The sequence below is a fragment of the Muntiacus reevesi genome, chromosome 6 (assembly GCF_963930625.1).
Source record: "Muntiacus reevesi chromosome 6, mMunRee1.1, whole genome shotgun sequence".
Classification (NCBI taxonomy): Eukaryota; Metazoa; Chordata; class Mammalia; order Artiodactyla; family Cervidae; genus Muntiacus; species Muntiacus reevesi.
Genome location: NC_089254.1, coordinates 109,458,848 through 109,485,047, shown reverse-complemented (window position 1 = coordinate 109,485,047; position 26,200 = coordinate 109,458,848).

Below are 26,200 nucleotides of genomic sequence, written 5' to 3'. Positions count from 1 at the left end.
TCTTGACCGACCCAGAGCCACGGTTCACAGGGCCGCAGCGTCAGAAGGCAGCGCTTTCTGCCGCCCGCTGTAGACAGCGCTGACAGCAGGTTCTGTCACAGCTCTGCTTTTGCATGTCTGCTCTCGGGGGCACAGCCTGCCCCTCACTCCTGGATGCCCCTCTCCCCTGGCAGGCGTGTCGGGCTGCAGGAACCAAGACTGAGACGTCGGAGATAGAAACGACCGGGACATGGGGGTCTGTCCCCAGCCAGGCGCCCCACGCGCTGTGCCCGCACCCAGCAGGCCACGGCGGAGCCTCTTGTGAACCTGCTCAGCTATTAATAAAGTGTCTGAATTCCCACTCTGTTATCACGTGTCGTGGGCTCTGCTCACCTGCGATGAAGGGGTCCCCTGAAGCCTGACCCACGTGTAACAACTTCCAGAAAAAGCCAGAACCACAGGCTGCCTCCCCCGGGGCAGACGCCCCCAGGTTTCCCTCCATGTAACAGTATCGGGCTTGCCCTGGATTTATTTTTCTGTCCTCATTTCTTTGGCTCAAAGAATTTGGTGTGTTGGTTAAGTAATGTGTGCATGTTAATTCCATGGAGTCAGATGGATTTTTTAAGCTGCATTTAATTCTTTTTTGGAACAATGGAACATGACTGGAGAAGATTCTTGATAGTCCCTTGGACAGCAAGGAGATCAAACCAGTCAATTCTAAAGGAAATCAGTCCTGAATATTCATTGGAAGGAATGATGCTGAAGCTGAAGCTGAGGCTCCAACACTTTGGCCATCTGATGGGAAGAGCTGACTCACTGGAAAAGACCCTGATGCTGGGAAGGATTGAAGGCAATAAGAGAAGGAAGTGAGGATGAGACGGTTGGATGGCATCACTGAACCAGTGGACATGAGTTTAAGCAAACTCCCGGACATAGTGAAGGACAGGGAAGCCTGGCATGCTGCTCTCCACAGGATTACAAAGATTCAGACACGACTTAGCGACTGCACAACAGCAACACGTTTTTATATAAACATAAACCTAGGATGTCAGAATGTCAGCCCTTAAGGCATCTGGTACCAGGCAGGATCAGTTAGGTTGTGCTGCAGTAACAATCACCTCCCGGAGGCTTTGCAAGAACAGGGCTTGTTTCTGGCTTTTGCTAAATGCCCATCAACACTGCGGTCAGCAGTGGTTCTACTCAGGGTCATCTCCACCCAGGGGCCCAGGCTGACAGCACAGCCTCCACCCAGACACGTGCTGACGGCTGATCTCGGGACAGGAGAGGAGAGACGCAGAGAAGCAGATGCAGGCTCTGAATGCCTCTGTGTAGAAGTGAAGCCATCCCATCTTCCTGCATTTTGGGGATTAATACAAGCTGTATGGCCAAGTCTATGGAGTCAGGAACTGAATGATTGTGAGCAATAACAGATCACTTTGCTGTACCCCTGAAACACTGGAAATCAACTCTACTTCAACAGCGAAAGAAAGAACAGCTTGGTGAACCACAAAAATTAATCAATCAATAAACAAACACAATCTACCAGAGCCCTTCAAGATCCTGTGGGTAAACACCACTATTTAAGCTCCCTAAATCTCAGTTTTTCAAACCGAGAAGGGATTTTCTTACTATCTTTCATTTAGCAGTTGAATTGGTGACACTGTTTGGTATTAATATTAATAACAGGTAAGATAGAATGACCACCTAAATATGGACTGAGGTGAGGACCCATCCTGGCGAACTGGGATCTGGGAGCATCCTCCACTTCAGAGAACAGAGATCCTCCCCTCCCTTGCCCGCATCTCCTCTCCTTCCCCAATCTCTTTCCATATGGACAGGAAATTTGCAGTTGGTAAGTGCAAACTATTCCATTTAAAATGGATAAACAACAAGGTCCTGGTGTATAGCACAGGGAACTACAGCCAATCTCCTGAGATAAACTTTAATAGAAAACAATATGAAAAAGAATGTATACATGTATAACTGAGTCAGTTTTTTTGCTGCAGAGAGAAATTAACACAACACTGTAAATCAACTTACTTAAAAAAAAAATCACCTCTTTTTTTGCCTTGGTAGAAATGGCCATATGATTAACTATTATGATCAGTCATTTTAAGGCAGCAAAAGATATTCAGCTGAAAGGAGTCTTTAATGATAAACAGTTTTCACAATTTTATAGTAAGGAATAATGAAGAAATCTTCAAACAAGCTATTGAAAATTATATTTCACTCTCTTAAGTGTCAGTCTCCACAACAAAGAACCCTAAGATCCTATTGTAGAGACAAATAAGACATGATAACTTACAATTGTTATTTCCAGAAAATGGTACCTGCCACAATCCAGTGGGGAATAAACACAACATGCTATTTAACGCAACAGGTCTGTTTATGAGACCCAAGTGTGCCAGAGGAAGTGTGTCCTCACTGGTTTAAAACTACAACTAATATATCAGACACACAGCCTGCAGCCTTTCATAACTCTTCCAAGCTGACAGAAGAAACATCATGAATGATCAAATAAGATGTTTGTATGAAAACATGCAATTTTTCGAACTGTGCAAGTAAAGGTGTTAAAATTGAGGTGTCAAAATCTGGGAAAAGTCTTTGAAATTTTTATTTTCCTGTCACTAGAAAGATAAAAGCAATTCATATGTTTGCTGAGACTTAAGCCTGGTGCAACCGGAAATGATGGAAACATGAAAGATTAAGACGAAAGCACTGTTTTTAAGTAGGAGGCTTAGCCCACCCTTAGCACATGGGCAGGAACAGTCCTATATGATCCCCTGAAGGTTTCCCAGTCTGCAAAAAGGTTCCATCCATCTTTTGTGATGGAGGCACTTAGTTCCTATCTTCCCAGAGCCTGACACAGCTGGAGGAGCCCAAGTGTCTGAGTGGGAAAGACCCGTCCGCCACTTCCTAGCTGTTTCCAGGCTCCTTGAGACCACACCCTCAGTGCCTGGTGCAGACAGACGGGAAAGGTTGGTCCCAACAACCTTCTATTTGTACAACAACCAGGGGTTAAAACTTGCTGAAGGTTACACGCGTGTCTTACAGTGTGTACTGTCACATGCCGAGTGGATTTCAACATTGGTTTTGTCGTTGGTGCTCAGCCACTAAGTCGTGTCCGACTCTCTGACCCCATGGACGGCAGCATGCCAGGCCTCCCTGTCCATCACCATCTCCCAGAGTTTGCTCAAACTCATGTCCATTGAGTTGGTGATGCCATCCAACCATCTCATCCTCTGTCGTCTCTTTCTCCTCCTGCGTTCAATCTTTCCCAGCATCAGGGTCTTATCCAATGAGTTGGCTCTTCACATCAGGTGGCCAAACTATCTAACACTGGTAAACCATGGGAAAGAGGGCATCTCTGATCCAAGCAGGTCTTCCCTCCCAGAATAGACACCCCCTGATTCCCCTCTGATGGGCAGGCACCTTAATCCCCAGCTAGTGAGGTGCAAGGGACTCTTTGAGGAAACCTGTCTGCCTCACCAAACCTTGGACCCTAGAAGAGTCACTACTTAGAGTGAGGCTGAAAGATCTGACAAGGGCCTCACTCTGGGGTTTGCTAGAAATGCAGAAGCCCACGCCCCACCCCAGACCGAGTGAACAGACCCATTTTAGCAAGATTTTCAGACGAGCCCAATGCATATTTCAGTTTGAAAACCCTGGGCTAGTTTATCCCACTAGCCACCTGTGATGGCAAGTCAGTGATGCCATATCCATGGATTATATGGAGACAAAGATCACGCCCAAGAACAGTGGAGTGGGTAGCCTTTCCCTTCTCCAGGGGATCTTCCCAACCCAGGGATCAAACCCAGGTCTCCTGCATTGCAGACGGACTCTTAACCAGCTAAGCCACAAGGGAAGCCCAAGAATACTGGAGTGGGTAATCTACCCCTTCTCCAGTAGATCTTCCTGACCCAGGAGTAGAACTGGGGTCTCCTGCATTGCAGGCGGATTTTTTTTTTTTACCAACTGAGCTATCAGGGAAGCCCTCACATGTCACAGGGGTCAGCAAAAGATGCATAAGTCAGAAGAGAAATTTCATCAGAAATTTTTTCTTTTCACACACACACACACACACACACACACACACACCCCCTCAGGGGTGCACTCACATAGTAATAAAATTTATAAAATAGAAGGTAAATATGTTCATTCCTTTTGGGAGATTTGAAAGTAAGAGCAAGTGTGAGCTAAAGGCAGCCCCTTAACTCTGACGAATATTAAAAATAAAGGAGAAGACATCTAAGGGAAGAAGATGTATAAGACAGTTCAGACCCCACCAGTTCCTAGAACACGTGTCTTTGGAATCATGAATACAGGAGACATTTATCCCAGAGTGACAGCTCCTGGTCCTGGTAAGAGGCTTATTCACGTTTACTAATTTCACTTTCTCAAACTCTGAAGTATTAATCCTTTAGAAGACATGTCTAAAGATGTTATTGGCCTGTAGTTTCAAACTATTAGTTAGTGTCTTTTACCAAAACTACAGAGAGCGGCACAGGGACCTTGTACCGCAGGCAGCCCCGGGATCGAGCAGGTCCAGGAGGCCGAAGTCATGGTCCCCACCCGGCACCAGAGGTCAGGGCTACCTCCCATCTGTCTTCAGCCCACCTAAGTGCCATCCCCCAGGCCTGACTCTCCTCAATTGCTCCAAAAGCATCTCAAAGTGCATCTCCACCTTCAGGGTTGACTGTTAACCCTCTCAGTTCCACCTACCTACCTTTGATGTTGTTGTTGTTTAATTGCTAAGTTACTCGACTGAAGCGACTTAGCAGCAGCAGCAACTCTTTGTGACCCCGTGGACGGTAGCCCTCCAGGCTCCTCTGTCCATGGGATTATCCAGGCAAGAATACTGCAGAGGGTGGCCATTTCCTTCTCCAGGGGGTCTTCCCGACCCAGGGACCGAAACGCGAGTCTCCTGCACTGTGGGTAGATTCTTTACCACAGAGCCACCAGGGAAGCCCTAACTTTGATGCTAGAAGAAAAAACTTCTCTAAAAAAGACCTTGTTAAGACTACTGGGCTGTCGAAGAACAGTGGATACGATGCAATCAAACAGCGTCCAGGAGAGGCCGCTGCACGGACATCCACAGGTGTGACAAAAGGAAGACACGCCTAGCATCAGGGATGGGGCAGGGGGTCACCCCGGACACTGTGCTCTCGGACAGCCCTAAAGAGGCCAGAAAACGGCCCAACACCTTGACCTTTTATGCAGTGGAATCACTTTGGACATGCTCATTGTACATCTGGGTGAGTGCTAAATCACTTTAGTCATGTCCAACTCTGCAACCTATGGACCACAGCCCTCCAGGATCTTCTGTCCATGGGATTCTCCAGGCAAGAATACTGGAGTGGGTTGCCATTTCCTCTTCCAGGGGATCTTCCTGACCCAGGGATCGAACTCCTGTCTCATACATCTCCTGCATTGGCAGGCCGGTTCTTTCCCACCAGGACCACCTGGGAAGTCCCCGCTGTATGCTTGGCGGTTACTATAACATTCAGGAGAGGTGGGTTTCTGTGCTGTTTGGAACTGAAGTTCTGGGCTCCCCACTTAAGCTGTGTGACTGATTTTTGTGTGTTTCCCTCAACACATTGACCAGCAAGTTTATAAGAACCAATGCCCACCCCCTCCAAGAGAGCACATAGGTTAAAAACAGGTCTGCTGTTAGCAGCTAAATCTCTTATTTTATTATAACTATAAGGCATATGAGCAATTTTAGCTAGACAGTATCAGTAACAATTTGACATTTTCACTTATAAATAAAAGCAAGAGTTCAGACCCAGTTATTGATGAGTCCGGGAGAAAGAAGGGGGGAACCCCAAGCATAGACACGATGATCTAATAATAACTCGACATCTGATAAGTGCTTTCTAATTCACAGTGCACCAGCTGAGAGCCTTCTGCAGGGTCACATTTGCTGACCCTATGAGCTAGGAACAAAGGTGGTTTCTGAACCTTGACGTCTTCATCTGAGCAGAAGAGGAATAAGTGAGTTTTCCAAGAACCACGTTCAAAGGAAGCCTGTGAAATGGGATGAGGCTTCCTTTAGAGTGAGGAAAATGTAAGTTAGATTTGATGATGCTAGTGGAAGTCTGTACATGTACTAATTTCACTGACTTGTACACTTCAAATACACTATGCAAATTATAACTCAATACAACTGTTCACCTACACAGTGTATTAAAAAGCAGAAACATCACTTTGCCAACAGAAGTCCAGATAGACAAAGCTATGGATTTGTAGTCATATATAGATGTGAGAGTTGGATCATAAAGAAGGCTGAGCACCGAAGAATTGGTGCTTTTGAACTGTGGTGTTGGAGAAGACTCTTGAGAGTCCCTTGGACTGCAAGGAAATCAAAACAATCAATTCTAAGGGAAATCAACCCAGAATATTCACTGGAAGGACTGATGCTAAAGCTCCAATCCTTTGGCCACCTGATGGGAAGAGCTTACTCACTGGAAAAGACCCTGATATTGGGGAAAGACTGAAGGAAGGAGGAGAAGGAAGTGACAGAGGATGAGATGGTCGGATGGCATCATTGACTCAATGGACGTGAGTTTGAGCAAGTTCTGGGAGATAGTGAAGGACAAGGAAGCCTGGCGTGCTGCAGTCCATGGGGTCGCAAAGAGTCGGACGCGACTTAGCGACTGAACAATAACAAAGAGCTGCTCAAAAAAGCGTCCTGTGGTTTGAAGGCGCTCCTGAAACTTGAAAGGGTTCTCTCCTGATGACACAGTTCTGACACACACAGAGTTGGCAGGTATGGGGAGGGAAGCGGAGTTTTCAATGAACATCAAAAGCAAGTGTCCTCTGTGGCTGTTCAGAAAATAAGAGATGCGACTAGATTCTTGGCATTCGTAAGAAACTCTGTATTTCTAGTATATAATCCTCAAATGTGAAGATCTGGGCAATGCATTGCAAATAAGAACTCCCCCCAGAACCAGCTGAACCCACCTCCCTTCATTACTCAGAGCTCTGTTCAGGATATTTGCTGTGTTCTGCAGTTTGGAGCACTAACTCCCAAGTGGGCATTAACAAAGGGCTTCCATGCAAAGCTCCCTGGAGAGGGAAATGGCAACCCACTCCAGAACTCTTGCCTGGAAAATTCCATGGATGGAGGAACCTGATAGGCTACAGTCCATGGGGTCGAAAAGAGTCAGACACGACTGACCTCCCTGTCCATCACTAACTCCCGGAGTTTACCCAAACCCACGTCCATTGAGTTGGTGAGGCCATCCAACCATCTCATCCTCTGTCGTTCCCTTCTCCTCCTGCCTTCAATCTTTCCCAGCATCAGGGTCTTTTCAATTGAGTCAGCCCTTTGTATCAGGTGGCCAAAATATAGGAGTTTCAGCTTCAACATCAGTCCTTTGAAGGGTTACTTTGATATATTCTAGATCAAATCAAAGAATGGGTATATTAAGAGCTGGAAAGAACCACAATGTGTGACTGAGACTCGTTCTTTTGGAAACAAGAAAATGGAACTTGACTCAATACAGTTCGACACAGAAAACTGTTATAAACAGTTACTGCTGAAGGAGGGGCCTTCCTGCTTGGTTCTCTAACACAACAGCAGGCTTTTGCATAGACATCATGATACTCCACAGCTCAACTGAAGATGTTTATGCTCATCTTTTTTCAGGTTATTCCACAGGCTTACTGTTTTAAGGCAGAATAGCTGTCAAGGGCCTAATTAGAGTCTTAATGAGGATATCTTAGGGAGTACATGGAGAATAGAACTCTTCACAGTTCAATAGCACATTCCTGTAAAACTTATACATTTATATGTAAATGTATTTATATATTGTATACATGTATATCAATATATTACATATAAATGTGTTTCTATATACATCTTAAAATGTATGTGTGCATGCTAAGTCACTTCAGTCATGTCGACTCTTTGCCACCCCTGGACTGTAGACCGCCAGGCTCCTCTGTCCGTGGGATTCTCCAGGCAAGAATACTGGAGTGAGTTACCACGTCCTTCTCCAGAGGATCTTCCCAACCCAGAGATCAAACTGTGTCTCTTAGGTCTCCAGCATTGCAGGCGGGCTCTTTACCACTAGCACCACCCGGGAAGCCCCATTAAACATGTATATATACGTAAAATATATATACATATACATGCATACAGCATATACACTGGGGCTTCCCAGGTGCTCAGCAGTAAAGAATCTGCCTGTAATGCAGGAAACACGGGTTCAATCCCCAGGTCAGGAAGATCCTTTGAAGAAGGAAATGGCAACCCACTCCAGTATTCTTGCCTGGAAAATTGCAAGGATGGAGGAGTCTGGTGGGCTACAGTCCATGAGGTCACAAAGAGTTGGACACGACTGAGCATGAACTCATATGTCACACACACAGTATACATATGTGTGTATGTATATATATATATGTGTGTGTGTGTGCAATATACATATACACATATAATTTCATAAGCTTAATTTGCTATGCCTAAAGAAAAGTGAAAGCTGAACTCCTCGGAGAGCACTGGGCTTGAGAAATTTCAATATGAGGCAGATTGCCCTTATTTTAATCCTCACTTTTATTCCCCCTTTTCAAGTTCACCCTATTATTTTCAACAACCCACTTCTCTACCTTCCTGGCTTTCTTCTCACAAATAGCTCTGTAGGAAATGCTGCAATTTTTAGTATCTCTAAATCCTTCTAAGCACCAACTTCAAAGAGCTATTTTGGCCCCAAAATGAAACAGGAAAGTGAGCCTGGGCGCAGGCTGGGTGGATGGGGCTGTTTGCAGGGGCTTTCAGGCCACAGAGCAGCTGCAGGTGCAGCCCCTTCCTGAAGCCCCTTCCCCCTGGGTTCTCAGCGATCCCCCACCAAGTGACCCCACGCCACTTCATAACTGCACTCCAGGTGATGACTCCTATCCATTCACTTGTGTGTGTTTATATCGTGACTTGGCAATGATCTCATACGCAGCCTGTAATTTCCAAACCCACCAAGCTCTCTCGAACTCACTTGGCAACAAAATCTTACGTGACCTGAAGTCAGCTGGTGGCAGAATTTACCAGGACTGATATGAAGCAATCGATCATTTTATTTATCCCACCTAGTGTGGATATAATTTTTCACAGAGACCATCCTGATTTTACTGAGAGGGTGCTACCCCAGACACCACTGAGAGCATGACCCAACATACAGCAAAAGCACAGAGTTAGTTTCTTAAACTCTGAAAAGTTCTGAATTGCTAATCGAACCCAGGGTTCTCAGGTAGGTGGTTCTGGACAGCATCGAGCGGACACTGTCACCTTAACAAGTGCTTAAGGAAATGTCCACAGTGCTCGGTGCACTAGGTCAGGTCTGAGCCAAAGTGGAGGATGAGGCAGGGAAACTGATTTAAAATAGTCGTCAAAACGTAACAGCATTGAGAGAAACTGCTGACAGTCATGTAACACTGCATGGATTTCTTTCTTTCTGAATACCGTGCATGAGAAAGAATTTCTTTTGACCTCAATGTATGAATCTGCATCTTACAGTGTTGCCACTACAAGTGGAGATTGACACATGTCATTTTGTTTATACTAGGACCATCTGCACAGGAGTTCTCAGTAACCCTGCTGTGCTTCCTTCCATTCCCTTAGTTCAAATTCATTATCAGTTTGCATATTTATGCTTTGAATTACTTTCAAATGCTAACTTTAAAAAGATCTTTGCGACCTCATGGACAGTAGCCCGCCAGACTCCTCTGTCCATGGGATTCTCCAGGCAAGAACACTGGAGTGGGTTGCCATTCCCTTCTCCAGGGGCTGACCCAGGGACCTAACCTGGGTCTCCTGCATTGCAGGCAGATTTTTTACCAAATGAGCCACCAGGGAAGCCCAAAAAGATAAAGAGAGATATCCAAAAGATTTTTTTAAAAGATCATATTCTGAGCAATTCTGGTCCCACATTAATCCCTCCCATCCAGGTTCAGTAGAGCACCAGGCACCAGGAATGCAGAACCTGAATGAGGAAAGATCCCCTGGGGAGCTGACCTTCCAGTGATGGAGACAGACTGTAGTCAATCCAACCAATACATATATTACATGATTTAAGAAAAGTAATAGATACTAGTTGCATTTTGCATTGCTGCATTGATTAGTCTCTAAGTCGTGTCTGACTCTTTGCAACCCCATGGACTATAGCCCACCAGGCTCCTCTGTCCATGGAATCTTCCAGGCAAGGATGCTGCAGTGGGTTGCCATGTTCTCCTCCAGGGGATCTTCCCAATCCAGGGATCGAAACTGCATCTCCTGGTCTCCTGCATGGAGACCAGGTGGATTCTTTACCACTGAGCTACCAGTAAGTAGATACTATCAATAGTTAGTGAAGTGCTATGGAGGTGTCATGTTATTGGGCCAAGGGGTAGAGAGTAAAGAATGATTTTAGAGGGAGAGTCTAGAAGAACACTCCAGAAAGAGGGAGCCAGCATCTAAGGCAGAGAGCCCCAAGTGGAGGAGCAGCAGGTGAAAGGAACCGAGAGGCTGAATAAAGCTGATGTGTTGCAGGGACCCCAGAGAGGCCAGCAGGTTAGGGCAGACTCTAGGAGGGCAGAGGACAGGCGGGGCTGCGAGGCTCTGCAGCAAGAGGCAGCGTCAGGTAAGGGGATGGGTTTCATCCCAGCTCAGTGAGACGCTGTTAAGTGAAGTAACCTCATCTGGGTCTAAGAAGATCACTCCAGAGGCTACAAAGAGAAAGATCTGTGTCTGACCCAGAGCGGAGGTGGGGAGGCCAAGACAGACACGATTTCTGATCCAGGTACGAGAGGATGGGGGCCGTGCCGGAAGGGAAAGTCCTCAAGAAGAAGAGAAGCTGTCAGTCAAGAAGGGTCTGAAGCCCGAGCGGCCTGTTAATGGTGTGACCGGCTATGATGTGGGAGGGAAGTGAGGAAGCAAGGATCAGCCAAGCCTTCGACCTTGACCCTCAGCAAGAACGATGGTTCCATCATTCCACTGAGATTAGGGAGTCTAAGGAAAAAGAAACTTCGGAAGTGTTGCTGAACTCGGGTCTGGCTACTCGTCGCTCAAAAACCTATTCTTGAGAGGTAAGTGTTGGTAGAAAGGCAAGGCTGCTTTATTCAGGAGGTCAGCAACCCAGGGAGAAGGCGAACTGAGTCAAAAGTCAATGCCCCTCCTGATAATCAGGGGCAAGAGCTTTTAAGGGGAGACTCAGGGCTTCCCTGGTGGCGCAGAGGTTATAGTGTCTGCCTGCAATGCGGGAGACCTCGGTTCGATCTCTGGGTTGGGAAGATACCCTGGAGAAGGAAATGGCAACCCACTGCAGTATCCTTGCCTGGAGAATCCCATGGATGGAGGAGCTTGGTGGGCTACAGTCCATGGGGTTGCAAAGAGTTGGACTTTCAATTCAGGGGTGCGTGGGCAGAGGGAAGGGACTGTGTACACAACAGCACAGTCGGCTGGGATGGTCATCTTGCAGTTGGTCAACAGTGGTCTCGTCAGCATCATCTTGGTTGTTTTAAGTCCAGTTAATCAGGGCTTCCCTGGTGGTTCAGGTGGTAAAGAATCTCCTTGCAATGCTGGAGACCTGGGTTCGATCCCTGGGTCAGGAAGATCTCCTGGAGAACGAAATGGCAACCCACTCCAGTATTCTTGCCTGGAAAATCCCATGGACAGAGAAGCCTGGAGGGCTGCAGTCCATGGGGTCACAAAGAGTCAGAAACAACTGAGTGACTAACACTCTGACTGACTAATCTTCAGTTCCAGGATCTGAACTTCCTTTGGGGCCATCAGCCCCATTTCTTTAAGGCTAGTTCTCGAAATTGTGGCAGCTTATGTCACGGATACAGGCTGGTCATCATTAGTCAACTTCTGCCTGGGAGGGGGTTTCAGTAAATATAAAACAACTCAAAGAATACAGCTCAGAATATTATCCATAGCCCTTGAGGAGGCACTGAAGGTCCTTGACTTGGCTTAATACTCAACTGTGATTATCTGGTCTTTCTGACTGCTCTCCTTTGCTTCTGCATTTTCTCACTTGTGATTGAATTTACCCTTTGGCTGGTTTTTGCACAGACAAAAGGCAGGCTGAAAACATGGGGTGAGGGAAGGTCCTGTCCTGGGAAGGCCCCATAGGGTGTTGCTCCATTTCAGAAGGAGTGAGTCAGCTCTGTTTTGGCTATGGCCATCTGGTATTTGAGAGGGACTTTGGTACCAAGTCCAGAGATCTGAGGCTGAGATATCAACCTGGGAACCACCCGAACATAACTCTGCAGGAACTGGATGAGATCATTCAGAAAAAGGCAGAAGATGCCTAAGCTTGGGGAAAGGGGGTATGGATTCGAACAGGAGCTGCCCTGAGATGGAGAGACAGTGACCCAGAAATTCTCCTCTGCTTAAGTAGCAGACAGGGCACCATTGTTGAACTCCTGTGATACAGAAAGACTATAAAGCACTGGGCGCAATTAATAGTAACACAAATTCTTCATTGGGGATCCCAAATTGAACAGATAGTCGAAAGGTGATGTGATGAAAGGTTTTAAGAAAATGGAAAGTAAAGGTATTATTAGAGCCACCAAAATGAATTATTGCAGCAGCTTCCAAATGCCCTTCATGTGACCTCAGTAAACGCTGCTGCTAAGGCGCTTCAGTCGTGTCCGACTCTGTGTGACCCCATGGACGGCAGCCCACCAGGCTCCTCTGTCCCTGGGACTCTCTAGGCAAGAATAATGGAGTGGGTTGTCATTTCCTTCTCCAGATCTCAGTAAATAGGGCATTAATATTTTACTGAGTGATTATCTATTTTATACTTAAAAATTATCTCTTTGTCTGGGAAACCTAAAGCTTGATCCCTTAAGACCGCAGTGAGCCTTACACCTCTGAGGTGGATGATCCTTGATTTCTCCCATCTACCTAAGTGACCAGGGGCAATTTTCCAGCTGAACTTCTTTGAGCCTCATTTGATAAATGGAGGTAATATTACCTCCATCCTCAGCCGCGATGGGAGTTTGGTGAGACGCTGTATGCAGAGTGCCTACCTCATTGCTCACCACATGCGAAGCACTGAAAATTAATTGCTCCTGGAAGTAGGACAGGAAGAAACACTAGTTCCTAACAGCTAGGTCTTTGGCCATCGCCTCCTCTGCCCACAGCCCCACCTGGGGCAGGACCCTCATGCTTTCGGCCTGCGGCAGCAAGCCCTGATCGAGTCATTTGGCTGTGTTTCTTGCTTGTAAATTACTGGAAGAAGGAATGGTCCCTTGACGCACTGGGGTCCCTGGCCTGCATCACCTGAGCCTCAATTTTGCCTAAAATCCTGTTGGCATCTCAAGCAGGGAGCCTTGGTCCAGTCACCGCAGTGAATTTCTGTGGCTCTGCTGGCTCTTGTACATGGTGATTGTTTCAGTATTTTGGCTTTAAAGGTGAATACAAATTAAAAATAAGAGGCTTCGGTAGGGGAGCGGTGAATTGGGAACTGGAGGTGCACAGATACACACGTCTATCTATAAAGCAGATAAAAAAAAAAAAAGCAGATAAACAACGACCACCATACAGCACAGGGAACTATATTCAGTGTCTCGTAACAACCTCTAATGGAAAAGAATCTGAAAAAGAATGGCTGTATGTAGAAATGAATCACTTTGCTGCAACCTGGAACACTGTAAATCAACTATACTTCAATTTTTAAAAAGGGAAAATAATAAGCAGCTTATTCTCCCAGTAGGAAATGGAGGGGTCGGGGTGGAAAATTCTCTCTTCTTAGAGCATTTACCTTAGAAAACTTGTCACTGTAAGCACCTTTTCATCTCTTTGAAATATATCTTTCTGAAGCCCAGAGTGGCCTTTTGTCAGCTTTCTAACCCAGGAATGCCTTTCCTGGGACCCTGGGCTCCACGCCAACGGAACCCCGTAGAAAGGCAAAATTTAGGGAGACAGTGCTGACGCCCCGCCGTCTCTCAGCATCTCTGGGGGCAGGAACCGGATATTAACTAATATTAACCGGTAGATACCTTGCTTCAACATGCAAACGTCTGCCTTCCCTCTGGATGAAGCCAATAAACAGATATCCAAGTGATCACCGGGATGAACACTGTCCCCAAACAGTGTCATCAAGGCCTCTTCCTTGAGGACTAGTTACTGTGCATCATGAAAACCCGTTTGGAAGGGGCCACACTCGCACGGTGACATAAGAGCTGAGAATTCCTTCCTGGCGTTCATCCTGGTGGATCACCTCTGATGGGCATCACATTCTGGGTTCCTGCAACCTCAAAGAGTAAACGTGCTTCCTTTGTCTGCTACCTTTGTGGAGAGGATTTCTGGGTGGGGAACTCTGTGTTCAGTTATATTTGCCCACAAGGCTCTACTCTAAAGATGCCATGTGGGGGCCTGCATAAGTCGCCTGAAAGGCATTCCTGCCTCAACTACACTGTGAACGATCAAGCTCTACACACCTCTCCTCGATTGTGCTTAATACGAAGGAGTTCAAGGAAGAAAGGAGGGAAGACACAGGGGTTGAAGGAGTGAGAAACGCATCTAGAATAAGATGCTCTTGTCCCAAGACCCCATGCAATCTGAGTCAACCTAAGGAGAACTACCGTGGGGTCTGAATCTCTGTTCTCCAAACACATTGCAGGGTCAGCAGAGGAACAACAAGAATCCGAAGGCATAAACTAAATGAACTGCGCCATTCCTGTAATCATCCTGTTGGGGGAACTGCTGACCAAAACTGCCCACCCTGGCCAGGTCCGACAGGACCCCCTTGCACGAGTGATCTTACAACAGGAGGTCCTGGGAAGGAAGGCAGAGCAAGCGGCCACCAACTGGGGGAACTTGGAAAAGGTCAAAAGGAGAGAGGAGACTCCAGTCCATATGTCCTGCCAACCTCCCAGAATCTGCCTTGCTGGAATCCTTCTTGGCTGAGTAAGGCATGTGCCACCAGGCAGGACCCCGCGTCAGCATGACTGGTCTGAGAAAACAGGGAAACTAACCCCAAATCCGGGGCTGACAGCCACGTGGCAGAGCAGCTCTTCTGGGTCCCTTTACCCTCCCGCTCTCTCTGCCCAGGCGACCTTTCCCAGTTTGTCTCCTGGGACAATTCATTTCTGAATGTTAGACAAGAGCCCACTCCTGGACTTCGGAAGAGGTCCCCCTTCCTGCAACAATTCCAGTTGGTTTGGGCAGAAATGCGACATCGTTCTCGGGAAGATGGTTTTTCATTATCATCCTTGGACCTGTTTTTGTGTTACCCCTTTCCTCACTTTTCTCTTATTGACTAAAAAAGATGTACAACATGGGAGTTACAAGTTTTAAGTTTTATCTGGGGCAAAATGAGGACGGCTGCCTGGGAGACATCACCTCAGAGAGCTCTGAGAGACTGCTCCAGAGAGGCAAGGGGGAAGGTCAAGAAATAAGATGCTGGGGAAGCGGGAGTTCAGTGCAATCAAGCACTTATTTTACAAAAGGTTTTCCGCTGGTTATGAGGAGCTGATGTCACCGTGAAGGAATTTAGTGCTTTTCTAGTTATGAGGCCATGCAAGGATTGGGATCATGAAATCAGTTCCTGATAGTATCTAACGATCTAAAGACCAGTACCAACAACATAAGAGATGACTCTACACATGGATATCACCAGATGGTCAATAATGAAACCAGATTGATTGTATTCTTTGCAGCCAAATATTGAGAAGCTCTATACAGTCAGCAAAAACAAGACCGGGAGCTGACTGTGGCTCAGATCATGAATTCCTTATTGCCAAATTCAGACTAAAATTAAAGAAAGTAGGGAAAACCACTAGGCCATTCAGGTGTTACCTAAATCAAATCCCTTACGATTATACTGTAGAAGTGACAAATTAGATTCAAGGGATTAGATCTCATAGACAGAGTGGCTGAAGAACTCCATAGAAGGAGGTTAGTAACATTGTACAGGGGACAGTGATCAAGACCATCCCCAAGAAAAAGAAATGCAAAAAGGCAAAATGGTTGTCTGAGGAGGCCTTACGAATAGCTGAAAAAGAGAAGTGAAAGGCAAAGGAGAAAAGGAAAGATATATCCAGCTGAATGCAGAATTCCAAAGAATAGCAAGGAGAGATAAGAAAGCCCTCCTAAGTGAACAATGCAAAGAAATAGAGGAAAACAATAGAATGGGAAAAACTAGAGATCTCTTCAAGAAAATTAGAGATATTAAGGGAACATTTCATGCAAAGATGGGCACAATAAAGGACAGAAATGGTACAGACCTAACAGAAGCAGAAGATATTAAGAAGAGGTGGCAAGAATACACAGAAGAACAGTGCAAAAAATATCTTCATGAGCCAGATAATCATGACAGTGTGGTCACTCACCTAGAGCCAGACATTCTGGAAAGTGAAGTCAAGTGAGCCTTAGGAAGCATCACTATAAACAAAGATAATGGAGGTGATGGAACTGTAGTTGAGCTATTTCAAATCCTAAAAGATGATACTGTTAAAGTGCTGCACTCAATATGGCAGCAAATTTGGAAAACTTAACAGTGGCCACAGGACTGGAAAAGGTCAGTTTTCATTCCAATCCCAAAGAAGGGCAATGGCAAAGGAATGTCCTCAAACACCTTACAACTGCACTCATTTCACATGCCAGTAAAATAATGCTCAAAATCCTTCAAGCTAGGCTTCAACAGTATGTGAACTGAGAAATTTCAAGTGTGCAAGCTGGATTTAGAAAAGGCAGAGGAACCAGAGATCAAATTCCCAACATCCATTGGATCATAGAAAAAGCAAGAAAATTCCAGAAAAACATCTACTTCTTCATTGACTATGCTAAAGCCTTTGACTGTGTGGATCAGAACAAACTGAAAAATTCTTAAAGAGATGGGAATACCAGACCACCTTATCTGCCTCATGAGAAATCTGTATGCAGGTCAAGAAACATTTAGAATCAGACATGGGACAATGGACTGGTTCCAAATTGGGAAAGAAGTACATCAAGGCTGGTATATTGTCACCCTGCTTATTTAACTTATATGCAGAGTACATCATGGAAGATGCTGGACTGGATGAATCACAAGCTGGAATCAAGCTTGTCAGAAAAAATACCAATATCCTCAGATAAGGAGATGACACCACCCTTATGGCAGAAAGCTAAGAGAAACTAAAGAGCCTCTTAATGAAAGTGAAAGAGGAGAGTGATAAAGTTGGCTTTATAACTCAACATTCAAAAAACAAAGATCACGGCATCTGGTCCCATCACTTCATGGTAAATAGATGGGGAAATAAAGGAAACAGTAACAGATTTTATTTTCTTGGTCTCCAAAGTCATTGCAGACTATGACTGCAGCTACAAAATTAAAAGATGCTTGCTCCTTGGAAGAAAAGGTATGACAAACCTAGACAGCGTATTAAAAAGCAGAGACATTATTTTGCTGACAAAGGTCCATAGAGTCAAAGTTATGGTTTTTGCAGTAGTCATGTATGGATGTGAGAGGTGGATCATAAAGAAGGCTGAGTGCTGAAGAATTGATGCTTTTGAACTGTGATGTTAGAGAAGACTCTTGAGAATCCTCTGGACAGCAAGGAGATCAAACCAGTCAATTCTAAAGGAAATCAATCCAGAATATTCATTGGAAGGACTGATGCTGAAGCTGAAGTTCCAATATTCTGACCGCCTGATGCAAAGAGCCGACTCATTGGAAAAGACCCTGATGCTGGGAAAGACTGAAGTCAGGAGGAGAAGGGGATGACAGAGGATGAGACAGTTGGATGGCATCAGTGACCCAATGGACATGAGTTTGAGCAAGCTCTGGGAGATGGTGAAGAACTGGGAAGCCTGGCGTGCTGCCGTCCATGGGGTCACAATAAACGGGGCACGACTGAATGACTGAACAAGAACAACAAAGACCTGTTTCAGCAGTTCCCTGGAGCACAACATGCCTCCGTCTCCAGCCTCAACTCCCCTCACGGGGTGTTGAAGGTCAGCAGCTACCAGAGAGGCAGATGGCAGATGCCCTTGTTGCTGCCGTTCAGTCGCTGGCAAAGGCGCCGGGCAAGTGTCCGCTGGTAGCTGACCCTCTGGTTTGCTGTATGAAGACAATTCCCCTTCTAAGCACTGCAGTGACCATTCCTCCTGATTTGGAAGCCACTCCACGATCTGGCAGAAAAGCGTCCACAGAGACCGCTGCACTGAGTTACCCAGAGCCTTCAGCTCTTTGTAATTCTCTCAGATGCACACAGCATCCATTTTTCAAGGAGTTAATCTTCATGAAAAATTCCACTGCTTCTGTATTTGCTTCCCTGGTGGCTCAAAGGACAAAGAGCTCACCTACAATGCAGGACACACGGGTTCGATCCCTGGATTGGGAAGATCCCCTGGAGAAGTGGCACCCCACTCCAGTACTCTTGCCTGGAGAATCCCCTGGACAGAGGAGCCTGGCGGGCTCCAGTCCCTGGAGTTCAGAGAGTGGGACAGGACTGAGTGAGTAACACTCTCCACTTCACTTTCTCTTTCCTCAAACATTTCTAAGCACTTTGACTATTTTGGAGCCCAGGGAAGCTTTGGGATGCATTAGCTGTCATTAGCATTGTTAATGTCACAGGGAGTTTTAAAATTTGCATAAGAGCATTTTAACATTATCTCCTTTCTGTGTACTGAAGAGGGAAAAAGCCTTTGTGGTAGGCTTTACAATAAAGGCTTATCTGCAGTAATTAACATTTCCTAGATGTCTGAAAAAAATGAATCATTTAAAATAATTATAGCCAAAAATAAACTTTAGGGAAAAGTGGGAAAAGACCCAATTCTTCCTTAAAGGCAAAACTCAGAAAACGAAATTCATCCTTTGATCCTAATTCTACCCCTGTCAGTCCCCCATTTTGAAATGAAATAGTTACACTAAGAAAATAAAGTTATTTGGGATTCATAACTCACAGATCTGCTAGCTACCATAAAGCATTCTATTAAAAAGAAAAATAAGACATGACACCTTCCGAATTTAGGAGTATAAGTGAGTGCTAAGTCGCTTCAGTCGTGTCTGACTCTTTGCGACCCTTTGAACTGTAGCCCGCCAGGGTCCTCTGTCCATGGGATGTTCCAGGCAAGAATACTAGAAGGATTTGCCGTTTCTTCCTCTAGGGGATCTTCCCGACCCAGGGCTAGAACCTACATCTCTTCTGTCTCCTGCATTGGCAGGCCATTTCTTTACCACTGGGAATAAGGGTCTTAACTCTCTCCATTGAAAGTAAGGGAAGAGACATTCCTCCCAACCCCCAACCACCATTTTTTTTTTTTTTCAGAACTTCTTCCTTTGTTCTTTCAAATCTTGTTTGCAAATCTTTTTAGCAGTTTTCTAAGCATCTGGCCAGTCTCATAACTCAGAAGGTGTGGTCAAGCCCCCCGCCCCCACCGGAAGCCATTTCTAAAGAGGAATGAGCAAGAAAGATAAAGGCCCACCTCCTGGTTTCCTGGGTAGAGAAGAGCCAGCGATGTCACCAGACTGCACAGGGCAAAACCATGTGACACAACCTTTCAGACCCAGTTAGCAACACAGAAGAGGGAGGCTTCAGTCTGTGTCTGTGGCGCTACTCAACACTGGTGCCATGATAAAACTGGTTTCTTTCTCTTTGGACTTTGGGGCGAGATGTTCTGGGCTGGGAGATTTTTTGTTTTTAATTTTATTTCCCACCAGGCATTTGGACAGATAACAGGCAATGCTACCCATCGGTGAGAAAGGCTTTCCAAGGTCCACCAGGGGATGGCTATTCTGAGCATGGTCTATGAGTAAGCGCCCCTGGGCAACCTCTTATCACAGGTTCTCTAAGAGCTAAGTACAGAAATTGAGAGCCTGCCAGTTGGAAAGATTTACAGCAATTTGACAGGGTAATTTTAGATCTCTGGATATAAAACTACAAACCCTGGGTTTGCACTTTATATGTGAATCTAAAAAATTATTTCATTGTGATTGCCTCATAAAAGTACTGATCTATGACAGCATGAACATTTAAAAAAAATAATAATAAATAAACGGCCCTTCCCCCAGAAAGAACTGGGCTTAGAACTACATTTTAACATCCACCAGAATCGCAGGACCTAGACTCCCAAGTGCTTGTAGGACTGACCTGTGTTTAAGAGTTTATTTAAGAAAATCATGTCTCCCGTGTGTACTTAGGTAATATTCTCTTTTGCACAGTCAAACATTTGCAGTTACATTCTATGTTGGGATTTCTGTTGCAAAACAATAAAATCAGGACACAGGAGGAAAAAATAATACAGATGCCGAACCCATCCTCAGAGTTTCCACTTGGTTAGGTCTGGGTGAACACAAGCGCTTCCATTTTGAAAGTTCCCAGCAAAAGCTGGTCCAGGCGCCACGCTTCGAGAATCACTCTCCTGAATGACCTTCCACGCAGTGTGAATAAAGAACAGAGACCACCCAGTTCAGCGCCTAGCTCCACAGGGCTGAGTCCCAACACCTCTCAGGGCCTCCTGAAAGCACACTCAGAGAGGAATTCAGGATGGAAACCGGATAAGGCACGGGTGCTGAGGGCCGGTGAAGACGCACATCTTTTCAGGAAGAATTCCAATGACCCCCAGTCTTGCATCTTCCCACACACTGCAAAGCACTAAAATCATTAACCTGAGATCTCTGTGACTAGCAGCCATCTCTTACCAAGCTGTAAGCTTGATGGCATGTATTTCCTACCGAAAATCATATATAAGCTGCCCTCTCCCCTTCCTCTTCAAAACGGTTTCCCCAGAGGTACGGAAAGCCTGTCTCCCGGCCACAGCCCTCAGCAAGCACCTGAATAAAACTTAACCTCCCAACTTCTAAGCATTTTTTGCTTTTCCTCAAGTCAACAGCAGTGATAACTGGTTCCTCTTCAGAAATCAAACTGAGAGTCTACATCAGGCTAATCCCTGCATGCACTGCAGATTATAATGGATGATTTTAAAACATCATAATGTTAGGTAGTTAGAATAGGAAACAGGAGTCCAGAATGGCGGTGGCTAAAAGACAAGGAAGAGAAAAGTCTGTTAAAAAAGAACAAAAGAAGGTCCGAGGACCAGAGTGAGGACCTCAGGTAGAACAAACAATACTCCTGGCTAGCCCAGTTTATATAGGGCAGGCCCAGGAGGAGAAAAAAACATATAAAAAGAGAAGCCAAAGGGCTGGGGTTCTCTCTCTCTCTCCTGCGTGCTGGGGCACTCTTCTCTTCGCATCTTTGGGTCGACATGCCCTCACGCCTCGAGGATGGATTTTCCTGCTATTATCTAAATAAAATAGAGCAGTAACACGGAGCTGTAACACTGATTTGTCTAAGAGCTATAACACAGTCCGTTCGAGACCTGAGAGCTATAACACGGTCTGTCCAAGACCCGAGAGCTTTGACACGCCGAGGGCTCTAAGGTCCGTCACTCCAAATCTTTGTTGTGACGAGACAGAACCAAGGAACATACACTCGCCTGACAATAATATGAACGATGTGAAGTTCAGCCTCCTAAGCATTTGCATGTATGTGAGCACACAGGCCTGCCTGTGCACACACGCGTCCATCAACACACAGACACACCCCCTCAGCAGAATCAGTGAGCGCTGATGACTTCAACACCCTTGGTTTTAATTACTGCTCGAGCACTTGGAGAATAACACATTTCTCGGGAGCAGAGCAGCAGCTGAGAGATCAAATTAGGTTAAACTGTTGTGTTTTGCAAAGCAGCTACTTGCAGGGTTCCTGGAGAACTTAAGCGATAGTCCAAATCCAAGAACCAAAGCAATGTCAATTGAAAAAAAAACAAAAAGCACAATCTAAAAACTAGAATTCTGTTTTATTTGGCATACTCTCTGAGGACTCCAAGCCCAGGATAGCTCTGAGTGGCTGTTCCAAAGAGGTAAGGGAAGATATAAGGTATGTAAGGGTTTCTGCAACAAAACCCAGGTAGTTGGAAGAGCAAAAGAGTGCTGTTAGTTAAAGCAAACCAGACACCTTAGGTTAATGAATTTAGCATTTTTCTTTGTATAGAAAGATGCAAGAGTGTGAGCTCACTGAAATCTTTCCTTTGACCGGCACCTCAGCTATCTGGGGCCAGTATCCGGTTTTTCCCACCCTGAGTCCCCCAGCTGCACAGGATGTTGGGAGGGGCGGGGGGTGCAGTGCCCGAGAGCTGGGCAGTCTGCCTCCACCCTAAGACCCCTCAAGGCTCACCTTCGGGGGTTGATGGCTTAATGAGCACAGCATCTTCTGTTTGCTGACCTGGCAGGCAACATTTTTCATTCAAAGAGAATCAGTTTTTCAAGTGAGTCTGCATTAAAAAGGGGCTTCTCTAGAACACACACACAAAAAGGGGGGGGGGGGCTTCTCTGATAGCTCAGTAGGTAAAGAATCTGCCTGCAATGCAGGAGACCCCAGTTTGATTCCTAGGTCAAGAAGGTCTGCTGGAGAAGGAATAGGCTACCCACTCCAGTATTCTTGGACTTCTCTGTGGCTCAGCTGATAAAGAATATGCCTGCAATGTGGGAGACCTGGGTTCGATCCCTGAGTTGGGAAGATCCCCTGGAGAAAGGAAAGGCTACCCACTCCAGTATTCTGGCCTGAAGAATTCCATGGACTGTATAGTCTACTGGGTCGCAAAGAGTCAAACACGACTGAGCAAGTTTCACTTTCACATTAAAAAATGGCACTTGCCAGCTAGTCTGGGCAAGTTGATCAACGCAGCCTCCTCTTTTTTTCCAGAAACCAGCAACTCTTCGGTCATTTGCCTCTTCAGTAGGCTTATTAACCCAAACTTATATTTTCAGAGAAAAACAAAATTTAGGAGAAAACAAAACAAGTGAACCAACAAACCAAAGGGAGGTAAGAGAAGACCCATCCCCTTTCTTGGTCAGCCGACACGACTGTCTTTGGTGTCAAAGGATTCCTTCTTCCAGGTAGAGAGGGCGGGGGGCTGGCAAGCCTGGGGCAACCGTCCTGTCTGAGGGGCGGGGCTCAGCGTCCTCAAGCTGGGCACGTGACTGCCACGGGCAAAGCAGAGACGGCAGGTCACAGTCTCAAAGGAGGATATAAACTCAGTCCAGGGGAGTCAGACACAGCAGGAGAGGACACTTCTTCTCCTTCACCCCTGACCTTGTGGGTGGCTGTGATTCTGAACATTCGTGGAAGCACAGTGTCTCCCTCTTCTCCTTAATGATGAGTCAGCAGCAAGATCTCATGAAGCCCACTATTCAAGATGCAGAAACCACTTTCTAGAGTGAGGACATCTGAGTGAAATGTACGTATGACTTAGGAAAGCCCTATATACACTATTGATACTATGCAATAAATAGATAACTAATCAGAGCCTACTGCACAGTACAGGGAACTCTCCTCAGTGGCCTGTGGTGACCTAAATGGAAAGGAAATGCAAAAAAGAAGGGATATATATATATATACACACACACACATATAGCTGATTCACTTTGATGTACAGCAGAAGCTTAGTACAACATTGTAAAGCAATAAAAAAAATTGCTTTACAATGTATACAATACTCCAATATTTTTTTTTTAATTTTAAAAAAAGCAAATCAGCAAAGTCCAAGATCTGATCATGGGGCGTCACTGGTGGCTCAGGGGTAAAGAACTCGCCTGCAATGCAGGAGACATGGTTTCAATCCCTGGGTCGGGAAGATCCCCTGGAAGGAAATGGCAACCTACTCCAGGACTCTTGTCTGGAGAATTCCACCTCTGTCTGGACAGAGGTGCCTGGCGGGCTACAGTCCATGGGGTCGCAGAGAGTCTGACACGACTGGACAACTTGATGACAATATCTGATCATAGCTGCAGAGGTAACTTGCACTTATGTAAGTCAGGCAAGACCTCGGGTTTTAGTAGAAGGACGCGGGGTTCTCATCACCTGGGTTTTCTCATGGGTGTCTGCCCATGGGCACTGCTCTTTTTGGAAGATGCCTCTGGTGCCCACAACTGAGGACAGTCCCCCCCGGGTCAGCGGTCCCCAAAGGCTCTGTTGGTATTTTCCAGCCTGTCTCAGCTCTCCTGTGGATCCATTCTACTCTCTAGCACCCCTGGCTTCTTATCCTCCAGCTGTGGCCTCTACGTTCCCTTTTTCTCATGGTTGCTGACCTGCCCTGTCTCCCTCCAGACAGCTGGATTCTGTCATTCCCTCATGGTTCCCACAGGGCAGCCCTGGTTGTTACCTTCACACGTGGGACTCATCTCACAGGTGAGGGAACTCTGAACATCGTGGTCCCTTGATCTCTAAGGGCTATGGTTGGTTTGCCTCTACTGGAAAAAAAAGGGGGGGTCTAAATCCATCATATGCACACTGCCCATTCACCCAGCAGATGCAAAAGACACCGGAAGCCCTGTCTACACGCCTTGCAGAATGCAGCACAGGTACGGAAGGTGCCCAGCATCGGTGTACAGACGCAGAAGGGACGATTATGGAGCAGCCTGCGTAAACTCTACCCAAGCAGGAGACCCACGCACTTCACAAGTCCCCCGAGGCCTTCCTTGGTGGCTCAGTGGGGAAGGATCCACCTGCCAGTGCAGGGGACACAGGTTCGGTCCCCGGGCAGGGAGGATCCCACACGCTGGGGAGCAGCTAAGCCTGGAGCCACGGCCGCCGAAGCCCGGGGGCCACGACTGCCGAAGCCCACACTCCTAGAGCCCAGGCTCTGCAGCCAGAGAGGAGTCCCCGCCTGCCCCAACTAGAGAGAGTCAGTGCGCAGCAGTGAAGACCCAGCGCAGCCAGAGATAATAAATAAAATTATATTAGTCCCCGGAATGCCTCCCAGCTATAACCCCTCCCCCACCAGCCACAGGTAATGGTTCTGTGATTTGCACTGTACGGTCAGAATTCCCTCAATTTTTCTAAAAACATTTTCCCACCCGCCAGGGTTTCCATGTCAGCATACCCTCATGGGGTACTTCAGCTTTACCTGTTTTGAATCTTATATAAACATAGCCACACAGTATGTGTGTGTTCTTTCACGTCCGGCTTCTTTTGCTCATCAGCGTGTTTGAAAGAGCCTCTGAGCTTCTGAGTGTGTGTCCCTCATTTCCGCCCCATCTGGTGCTCCACTGTACCCAAATACTGAGGGAATCCTGCTGGTGATGGGGATTTGACCAGTTTCCAGTCTGAGGCCAGCACACGCTTTCCTGCCGTCAGCATCCTTGCACCTGCCCCTGGGAGCTCACCTGCAGGCATTTCTAGCGAGCAGAGGCCCGGGAGCAAGTCAGGGACTCACAGGGCATGTGCACACATATGTATCATCCATGTGCAGCTAATGTGAAATCACTTGTACATTTTCAGAATTTTCCCCCCATCACCAATTGTGTATTGGGTTTCCAGTGTCCCACATTTCTGCCAAAATGTACTGTTATAAATCTTTAATAAATGTTTGCCTTTCATTGGGTGTTTTCTCACTGTGATTTTAATTTCCATCCCCCTGGTTACCTTCTTCGCTCCCTTACTAGGAGGTCCAAAGGCAGATAACCGCTCACCAGGGTCTAATATGCTTCTCAAGGGAACAGAAAGGTTAAACTTCTACATTGTTGGAGTTTCTTGTTTGCAGATGACGCTAAACTGTTTCATATATCTCAAACAGCAAGCGGGAGATTTGAGGAGGTACTGCCTCCTATCAGCTAGATGGAGATAACCCTTGCTTTGTAAAAGGCTGTTCATTGTCATCAAGGATCGCTTCTCTCTTTTCTGTAAGCAACCCCCTAAGGCAGTGTGTGAAGGTCATGGCTTTCTGTCCACAAGTCTGCGCCTTCTCCACCCTGGAGATTTTTTGTAAAAGGTGATGCTTTATCCTGCGGAGAAAGTAGCATCAACATGTATACCCTCTCAGGTGGAAGACCGACAGCTGGTCGAGAAGGTTCTGTGTAGCACAGGGTATCCAGTCTGGCCCTCTGTGACAACCTGGACAGATTGGGGTTGTGGGGGAGGATCAGGAGCCAGGGGATGTATGTATCATTATCGTTGATTTCTGTTGTTGTATGGCAGAAGCCAACGCAACATTGTAAAAATTAAATATATATGTATATTTAAATGAGGCTTCCCTTGTAGCTCAGTTGGTAAAAAATCTGCCTGCAACGCACAAGATCCAGGTTCAATTCCTGGGTCAGGAAGATCTCCTGGAGAAGGAAATGGTAACCCACTCCAGTATTCTTGCCTAGAGAACCCCATGAACAGAGGAGCCTGACAGGCTACAGTCCATGGGGCTGCAAGAGTCGGACTTGACTTAGCAACTAAACCACCACCATATATGTAAATAAAATAGAGATCC